This window comes from Callithrix jacchus, chromosome 19 (genome assembly GCF_049354715.1).
Source record: "Callithrix jacchus isolate 240 chromosome 19, calJac240_pri, whole genome shotgun sequence".
NCBI lineage: Eukaryota > Metazoa > Chordata > Mammalia > Primates > Cebidae > Callithrix > Callithrix jacchus.
In genome coordinates, this window is record NC_133520.1 from 25,469,923 (window position 1) to 25,480,521 (window position 10,599).

The following is a 10,599-nucleotide window of genomic DNA, read 5'->3' on the forward strand; positions in this document are numbered from 1 at the left end:
GTTTAACGTATTACTGCTTTCATGAACTATGCCTCTTCTGCCTCATCAGTAAGTGCCAGGTTCATTTTCTTTAATAAGGTGTCTAGATTTAAAGACAATTGTAAAACAATCTGGGTGCTAAATCTTTTAAGGTTTTAATGATTATTTTCTGCCAGGCGCAGTGGCTAACGCCTATAATCCCAGCACTTTGGGAGGCCGAGGTAGGTGAATCACGAGATCAAGAGATCGAGACCATCCTGGTCAACAAGGTGAAACCCCGTCTCTACTAAAAATACAAAAATTAGACGGGCATGGTGGTGCGGGCCTGTGGTCCCAGCTCGGGAGACTGAGGCAGGAGAATTGCTTGAACCCAGGAGGCAGAGGTTGCGCTGAACCAATATCATGCCATTGCACTCCAGTCTGGGTAACAACAGCACAACTCCATCTCAAAAAAAAAAAAAAAAAATCATTTTCTCCTAATCTTTTCAAGCTGACTCATCCATACCTACATGCCTATATTATGTGTGCATAGCCTTCAGCAAATATTTCCAAAAGGAAAAACTTTTCCAAGTAAAAGGATCACTTTTACTTTTTTTGCAGTCACATTTAATCAGCTTACAAAGTACTTAATTTATGGTGCATAATTACAATAACTAGTGCAACTGGGATAAACCAATTTTTGAACAAGCACAATTCTTGTCTGATTGCTCTGGACAAAAAGATACAAGGTGGCTTAATGGGAAGAAGTCCTGGAGAGGAAAAAGGCTTTGGGAATAATCCAACATGGAGAATTATAATGAATTCCACCCTCTCCTGACCCTCAAAAATTTACTTTCTCAGTGAAAATGAGGGATAGAAAAATCTATCCAGAAGCAGAGAAAGATGCCAGAGAAGCTTCTTATCTCAATCTGGGCTCTGGATGGGGGTGAAAAAAAAAGTAATCACAGTCCCAAACTTTTGTGGGTTTGAACTGCCAGAGTCTTCTGCAGATATAAAACCACACTGTACACACTCTTAGAATCTAAATTGGATGGTTTACTTGCTATAAGAATCATTATTTTGTTTTAATCAAAGCAGATTCCTAATGTGACTTTTTACTTATAAACTCAAACATTTTAAGGATAATAGCACTTCATAAGTAGAAAAAATTCTACTTATAGTGAAGATTTTGAGTTTGTTCTTTAAATGTTTTATATTACTGCGCATCAATAAGAGAAGCTTTTCTTTTTCTATTCACTAATGAAATATCGTCTAGGTGCTAGAAAACTGGGTACGATAATTTACAATTATGTATATTTCCACATTTAATTTGGTTCTCACATGGGTGTTGTTATTTATTTATTTATTTATTTTGAGATGGAGTTTCGCTCTTGTTACCCAGGCTGGAGTGCAATGGCGCGATCTCGGCTCATCGCAACCTCTGCCTCCTGGGTTCAGGCAATTCTTCTGCCTCAGCCTCCTGAGTAGCTGGGATTACAGGCACGCGCCACCGTGCCCAGATAATTTTTTGTATTTTTAGTAGAGACGGGGTTTCACCATGTTGACCAGGATGGTCTCGATCTCTTGACCTCGTGATCCACCCGCCTCGGCCTCCCAAAGTGCTGGAATTACAGGCTTGAGCCACCGCGCCTGGCCGGGTGTTGTTATTATGAAGCACACCAACTTTATCAGTAAAGAAACGAAAGCTCCTATAAAATAAGCAAGATGAGTGATTAGGGAACTGCGGCTCAGAACACCTGAGTGACAGGCCCAAGGTCAGGTGGCTTCTCAGCAGAAGAATTGAATTGATCTTCTCCCTCTTCACTGTTCTGGCTGCTGAACAATGCTGTCTCTGTTTCCAGGAAAATTTCCTTCCAGGTTTCTCTTCTTTTCTTGATTAAAAAATATGGAAGAAAACAAAGAATATCCACTGACATTTCACTCTATTAAATCTACAAATCAATTTAAACGCTGTGTGCTTGAATAATTAATGGTAAAAATATCAAAACAAAGTGAAATTTGACTTAACCTAAGTCTCCTTGACTTTTGAAGATTCCTGAAGAATTAACATTTTAAATAGCAAGAGTTTTTCCTATTCCATTTATTTGGTATTATTTGTTTTGGTCTTACTATTTATTACAGTCTACTTTATTTTTTATATTTATATACCTAGAAATTAAAACAAATAATATGATTGCCTTCTAATTCGAGCACTGTAAGTCATGTTGTTGTTTCTATGTTAATGGAACATCAATGTTGATGGTTTGATAAGAAATATAATGAATCAATATTATTGTTTATTATTGGTGTTATTATATTATGATTTCAGTTTCAATGATAAACTGAGAATTAAGTTATACATTTTTATAAAAATCTCACAATGTACAGAGGATTTGCTTTTTCAGATAAAATAGAGAAATGGATGTTAGTCACAGAAGCTTTATAAAAAGGAAGTATAAGACTCAGTATAGGGTATATTTAGGTCACTGCTCTTTGATTCTCTTTCTTAAATTCTTTTGTATTTTGTTTTTATCAGTGAAAATGTAAAAAAGTTACTAACAGTGATAAAATCCTAAAAAATACAATCTGTGCTTTTTGGAAAAATTTTGAATGTTGAATGTAAAAGATCATAGTGAAATATACCTTTTATTTTTGCATGCCCTTAACTTGATAAGTTACCCTCAAATGTTTCGAATAGCTGTAATTATAAATTTAGCATATGTTCAGTATATATCTTTTGGGTTTCTCTTTTTTTAAGTTTCATTTCTGCTCAGACTTCCTCTTATTATTTATTCTGTCATTGCTCCTGTATATTTCAGTTCATCATATGATCCTTCCTTCTTTTGCTCACATTGGTTCACCATTTGAGTCTGAATAATAGTGAAAAGTAGATGAAATTCTGGTTTTCTAAAGGCCTGGAACTTCTAGGTATCTCAAAACTGCTAAATTCAGTCTTTAAACAAAACCCTAAGGCTTGGTCTGGGTATGTCTACAGAACATGGTATCCTTCTTCATTTTACTTACTCATTTTAGCTGAGCAGTAATACATAAAAGAAATGTACATTAAATATTAAACATTTCAAATTTTCTCATCTCATTTTTAATTTTCTTATACATAAAATAAATACACATCAAATATCGAACATTTATTTTTTTTTATTTCCATTTTAGACAAGGAAAAGACTCTCCTTCTTTTTGTCTCTCATCCTCCGATTTTCTCCCTCTGCTCCTCCAGCTCATTCACCATACTATTTATTGTCTCTTCAATTTCAGAAACATGCCTTCATCAGACTCTTCCTTATCACTGGGACACCTGTCTGACTCTTGCTTGCCTCAAAAACAAATCATTCAAAATTCATTTCCAATGTCTACTTGAAAGGATGAAACGTTCCAGATCTTCTTACACCTGATTGATTCCTTCTTTCTCTTATACATCTCAAAACCCTTTATGTATACCTGTCATAGGGCATTTTGCAAGCATCACTTGTGCTTCTTAACCACAAACTATGAGTTATTTGAGGATAAATATTGCGCTTTGCTTGTGATTGTCTCTGGAACAGTGCCTTGCACACAGTGGGCAACAAATTGTTTTTGAAAATTATGTTGATTCTTTCAGCTGAAGGACAACAAAGACCTCCATTTACTGTGAGAAACTTATATGAGAATTCTGCTATGTCTCAAACTGTCATTTTGAAAGCAGGGCACTTCTTCTGTCTAAGGAACAGGTATGTATTTAGCAATTAGTGTGGCAAAAAACTAATAATGATGAAAACAGTTAAATATGGTAGCTGCTTAGAGCTGAAAGAAAATATTTGTAGCTATTCTGACGTTATGCAGCTTATTTTCTGGATAGATCCTACCACTGGATTATGCAGTCTTCCATTTTTCTTCTACTTTTCTTGAAGAGCACATTGCATCTTCATTCAGTGTATTTTTTTCTCAGTGTCTGCAAAAGCTACCCCTCATTTATGCATTGTACAAAAAGTTTAAATACCTAAACTATGCTGGATAAATAATCATTATGAATTTGAGTAAGATTTCCCATTCTTGCCTTCAACGTGAAGTATTATAAAATAACTGTAATGAAATATGTACTATAGCGATTACAAGAGGCATTCGAAATGTAATAGAAATGTTGGACTGTGCAAGTCATAGCCAGACTCCATTTATTATTGTCATAAAGTGAGATAATTCTGTCACTTTAGGTCCCAGTTTTGTGTTTATTTTATAGTAATTAATGGCTTCCCCATCTCTGATGAATAATAATATTGCTTTTTGGGATATGGATTCTGTGGAAAATCTGTATAGTTCTAGCCTAAGAAAGTTGTTTAATTGTATAGAATTTTTTGTCTAATTGCCTACATTTTTTTCTACCCCTTGTTCTACCAAATTGGGTACAAGAAGTTCCACTGAGGTATCTGGGTATTTATTCAAGAGAATGGATAATAGAATCCTAGATATACAATGTTGTTTTGAAGCGTAGGCATGAGCATCTCTGGAGTTTCTGTTATTCCATATAATGTGTCCACCCCTAGTTGAATCACTTGCAAGGTGCTTTCACAGATGCTGCAGAGCACCAACACTCTTTATTTTCCTTCTGCTTCCTCTGGCTGCTCCCATTCAGTCTACTTTTCTGGTTCTTCAAAATTTTTGTTTGTGTGGCAAATTTTGAAGTTTCCAAGGATGAAGTCTATAGATCACTCCCATTTTTAATCTAAATTTACTCCCTGAGTAATCTCATCCTGACTCATAAGTTCAAAAGCAAACTCCATGCTGATGATTCACAAATTAAATTACCATTTTGCACCTCTGGCAATCTCCCCGAATGCCAGATTCGTATTCACTTGGATGTGTGAAAGTTCTTACTGGGCCAGTGAGGATTTTTCCTGTTAAATACTTCATTTGTTCATATTGGCCATGTAAGTACCTGATCAGTTATTGCTAGAAGGCTGTGAGGAGCACCACCAAAAGCTTAAACCTCTTGTTTTTTGTTTGTTTGTTTAGAATGCTTTTACTTCCTCTATGATTAAAAGAAAGCAAAAGCATAAATCAGTATGGGCACACAGCGCAATCTGTGACAATAACTATGTAAAGGGAAAAGCATGGAGATGTATGGGAGCAGGATGTTTACAATAGAAACTAAGTTGGTATCAGTCAAACTGGGTAGTCATAAGTTTAAGATATTAATTTCAATCCCTAAGGCAACAACTAAGAAAATAACTAAAAAATATACAGAAATGAGAAATAAAAAATGTCTGAAATGGATGAAGTGAAGAACAAATAACACAAAACATACAAAAAAGTATATAGATAAATAGCAGAAGTGTGTCCCTCCTTCTCAGTAATTACTTTAAATGTAAATGTATTAAAATCCTGCAATTAAAAGGCAGGGGTTGCAGAAAAGATTTAAAAAAATCTATCTATATGCTGTCTACAAGAGACTTACTCTGGCTCTATAGACTAAAAATGGATTGAAAGTAAAATGACAGAATAAGCTATTCCATGCAAGCGGTAACCAATAGAGAGCCAGAGTGGTTTAATATTATTGGATCAAAGAGATTGTAAGGAAAAAAGGTTTCAGGAGATAAAGAAGGATCCTATATATTGATAAATAATATAATCCGTAAGGAATATACAATTATGAACACATGAATATTTAATACTAGACTCCAAACATATGAAGCAAAATTGACAAAATTGAAGGAAGAAATAGAGTTTATAATCATACTTAGAAACTTCAATACCTCACTTTCAATAATGGACATAACAACCAGTAGAAGATCAATGAGGAAATAGAAGAACAACACCATAAATCAATTGATAATATGAAATATATATATAAAACACTCCACAAAACAATGGAAAAATATGTATTCTCAAGTTTATATGAAACCTTTTCTGGGATAAACCATATGTTAGGCCTTAATCATTGCCAGTATAATTATAAACACAACACTCTTAACAATATAGCTCTCTCATGCTTTCAGGTCCAGTTTAATCAGGCAAATAAACAGAAAACACTACCAGTCTGGGTCCAGTTATCACAGGAGAGATTTCTTTTTGAAGCCTTTACTCAGATAATCGTTACTGTGGTGCATCATGTTGAAAAGTCACTCATGTTGGATTCACTTTGGGTTTGGGATTTGACTACATTGCTTTGTAGACACATAACCTCCAAAATGTTGAGCCTCTGTTTCTTCATTTTCATTGGTTATAGTTATACTAGCTTTTAAAATTTTTTGTCAGTATCAAAGATAATAAATAAAGATGTCTATTGCAATAACTGACATAATGAAAATTCCCAATAAATGGGAGTTACTAATGCCAGTTTTTGGAGTGGTGGAAGTAAGGAAATAGTAGTAGCAGCTATAAGGAGTCTTACTGATAGTCCTGGGGTCAACTTACAACTTATGAAGTCATCTTAGGTTCCGAAGTCTATAGCTTGCCCACATCAAGATACAAGTGAAAAAAACCCTTAGCAGCTCCGTAAAGTCTGTTAACCTGTATTTGCTTGTAAAAATCTGTATGCAATAAGTTTATGAGTTTTAAAGTTTGAGAACCACTTACATAGACTGAAGAAAGGAAAAAAAATTCAGCTTTTCAGGTTTTCAGACAACTAACAATTCCTTAAGAAGTTTAAGAGTAAAACATTTACAGATTTTCTCAGAAAAGCCTGGATATTCTGCAATTACTTTGGATTTATGTGGTAGGGGTGGTTTGAAGTGAACCATGGCATCCAAACTTTTCTGTGGGTGTCCATCACTATTAGATGCTGGAGTTATCTTCTCCCTGCTTTTTTACTACCTCTATCAAAGCTAAGAACTCAGAACATAAGCTTGAAATAGAATCTGAAACTGCATAAACTCAGAGATGGTTCCTATAGGTAAAATGAAATTGAGACATCCCAATGCCAGAATCATTGTGAAGGTATCAGTGAAACAGTCCTCTGGTCACCATGCTCTTGAATTGGAGAAAAAGCTGCTTCTTGGTGACTTAGGTCATCACAAGACTGGGGAGAAGAGGGTGTTTTCCAGCTTGTCTTTATAGAGAACTGAGATTGCTTGTCTGTGACCATCTTTCCATAAACTCTCTCAATAGAAACTCTTTCAGGGAGGGAAGGAGGGGGTGGTGTTCCTCTTTCCTTTCACCCTTCCCCCGGCAACCCTTTTATGAATCTTTTTATTCTTTTTGGACAGCAAAAATTTTCCCTTAACCTAGTTATTTTGTATGGGTATATGGGAAAGGGAAGGAGGGAACACTCAGTTGAGCTACACATTGATGACCCTGGAGAATGTTCAGGAAGTGTCAACTAAAGGGAAATAAGGTATCAAAGAGAAGGTACTACGAGCCAGACCTAGTGGAGCCTTTTCCCTGGCATAAGTCCTGTCCTCATACACTCTTTCTATGTTCTGGGATACTTCCTGTTTTGTGACTTTAGCCTTAAAGATGCAATATTCTCATGGCCAAAGAAGACCTCACCACAGTGGATGTAAGAAAGCATACTAGAAGATTCATAGCCAAGTAAAGCTAAGAGAGTCTGCTTCAGGAGCTCACACAAAAAAGGAAGGTTGGTGGAAGAACAGCCTGGAGAAGGGGGAGCTGCACACCCAAGCAGATGAAAATGGGTAGTAGTAGGAGAAGGAAGAGGAAGGGAATCTGATGTTGCAAAGTGAAATGATGGTACTTGGTGAACTGTCTGCAGCCAGAACAGGGCTGGGCTCATCTGTGTGGACCTGATTCCCAGTCTTGTCAAAGGTAGGCAATCTTTAATTATCAGCTTGTGCTTATGATACACCTTCTGAAGTCAAGATAGACATAAATATGTGCATTCCTATTCAGACCTGATGTGTATTTGTATAACAAAAGTCCACTATGTTGATAAGCAACATTCATCATTTTAATGAATGAGATTGATTAATGTCAGGCATACACACAAAAATGCTCAGGCTCTTAGGCTGTGTCATACAAGATAGTAGCTGCTAGTAACGTCTGCATACTGAGCTCCTGAAATGCAGCTGTTTAGTGCAAAATGAGATATTCTATAAGGTGTAAATGGATACTGAATTTTTTAAATGTAGCATGCATAGAAGAATGTAAAATATCTCATTAATTTTTTTAATTATACTTTAAGTTCTGGGATATATGTGCAGAGCATGCAAGTTTGTTATATAGGTATACATGTGCCATGGTGATTTACTGCATCTATCCCCCTGTCATCTACATTAGGTATTTCTCCTAATGTTAGCACTCCCCAATCCTCCCACCACCTGCTATCCCTCCCTTAGCCCTCCCAACCCCCAAATCTGTGGGGTTTGGGGCACTGATCTGTGATGTTCCCCTCCCTGTGACCATGTGTTCTCATTGTTCAGTACTCACTTATGAGTGAGAACATGCAATGTCTGTTTTTCTGTTCTTGTGTCAGTATGCTGAGAATGATGGTTTTCAGCTTCATCCATGTCCCTGCAAGGTACATAAACTCATCCTTTTTTATGGCTGCATAGTATTCCATGGTGTATATGTGCCACATTTTCTTTATCCAGTCTATCTTTGGGTTGGTTCCAAGTCTTTGCTATTGCAACAGTGCTGCAATAAACATACTTGTACATGAGCCTTTAAAACGGAATGTTTTATAATCCTTTGGGTATATACCCAGTAATGGGATTGCTGGGTCAAATGGTATTTCTCATTCTAGATCCTTGAGGAATCGCCACACTGTCTTCCACAATGATTGAACTAATTTACACTCCCACCAGCAGTATTAAAGTGTTCCTATTTTTCCACATCTCCAGCATCTGTTGTCTTCAGATTTTTTAATGATCGCCATTCTAACTGGCATGAGATGCTATCTTAATGTGGTTTTGATTTTTAAATTAATTATATTTTGAAATAATATTTTAGATAGGTTAAATAAATACATTGAAAATCAGTTCAATCCTTCAATTTATTTCTTTAGTATTATTACTAGAAAGTTTAAAATCACATATGTGGCTCATGCTGTATTTGTCTTGGACAGTTCTGCTCTTAATCCTAATTCTGCCATCCATTTATTTATTCTGCATCTTTGTGGAAGCGACTTAACTTCTCTGTATCTATGATTCCTGAACTGTAAAGTAATTGAGTTGTGAAGATGAAATGATTTGATATATGAAAAGCACTGAGAAAACTATCTGGGACATAAAACATTGAGCTATCATCTATCTCTTTATCTCTCTATCTTTCTAGCCATCTATCCATCTAGCCATATAATTAACAGCTGTAGCAAATATTTTATGTTACAGTAGCAGCAAAGTGACAAGCAAAACTATTGACTATAATAAAGTGTTCTCATCATAGTTTTTCCCTTCCTTTCTTTCTTTAGAGAGAAACGTTTCAGTGAACTACGGTTACAAACCAGAGATGAACCCTATGAAAATAGTTGAATAAAGATGTGTTTCTGTACTTCTAACCAACTCTTGTAACTAAGAAAAACTTCTGCTGTATTTTGCTGTCAGTTAAAATAATAATTCAATATTTTTGGAAAACAGTATCATAATCTTTTGGAAATCTGAACTCTTCTAAAGCATCTTTATTTTTTGACTGACGAGAAGAAATGCACAATGCAAGTAGGGCAGTATTTTTGTATAAACAGAAAAATGCTCTCGGTTGTTTACTATAAATAAGAAGGAAATACATCAGAATTACTGATTTGTTAAATTCAAAACTGCAGCTTGTTTGTGTGTTTGCTTTTGCTAGTTTCCTCTACTAAACTATTTTGGGTTTTCTTAGAGGTGAACCTAAAATCTATAACATATGAACACTTCTAAAGACGGAAAATCTGAAAGCTGTGATGAGATTGGAGGACTGTGATTGAAAAGAGAAAGAGGAAACAGAAAAATTATACTTGCTGTAATTTCAGGGATTGCTAAGGCATCAAGAATATTACATGTCATTCAAGAATTGCTTGTACAAATAGCAGTTCATTCACATAACCCAGGGATACATAAACGGGAGTAGCATGGTGGGAGAGTTCCCCTTTTATGTGATATGTATTGTTGTTCCAATGCATTTTGCAGAACTGCTTCTAATTTTGGATTCTATAATTTAAAGTGAATGTGATGGATATAGAGGGAACAACAAAAATGATCAAAAGATTGGAAAATGAATGGTCCGAGAATCGAGGATTTCAATACAGAATTTTTAAACCTGAAACAAAACCACAGTTTTTAACCTGAAAAAAGGATGAATGATGATTTACTAGAAATGGAAATGACAAATGAGAATGAGACAATGGGTGTAATACATGCATAAAGACATCATCGTATGATAATCTCAGCTGAATCTGCATGGCATCCATCAGAGTACTTTAGCCTTTTGTCATTTTAATTCATATTATTTGTTTGACATTTTTGGAGAAAGAGGATATAGCTCTCTTTTGACTGCATGTCCACAATACCATGTACATCTATCTAACAGGGTGCTAAGCCCTCCGTGTTATGATTATTAATTTCTGGCTGGGTCTTGCCAGCTCTTTTAGGATAGGAACTCATGTCTTATTTTTCCATGTCATCCCAGAAGCTGGCAATACCTTTGACATACAGTAGGAGGCACTTAATAAATACGTGACGCCCGAATGCATGAATAGACACAGGACAGTTTGATTTG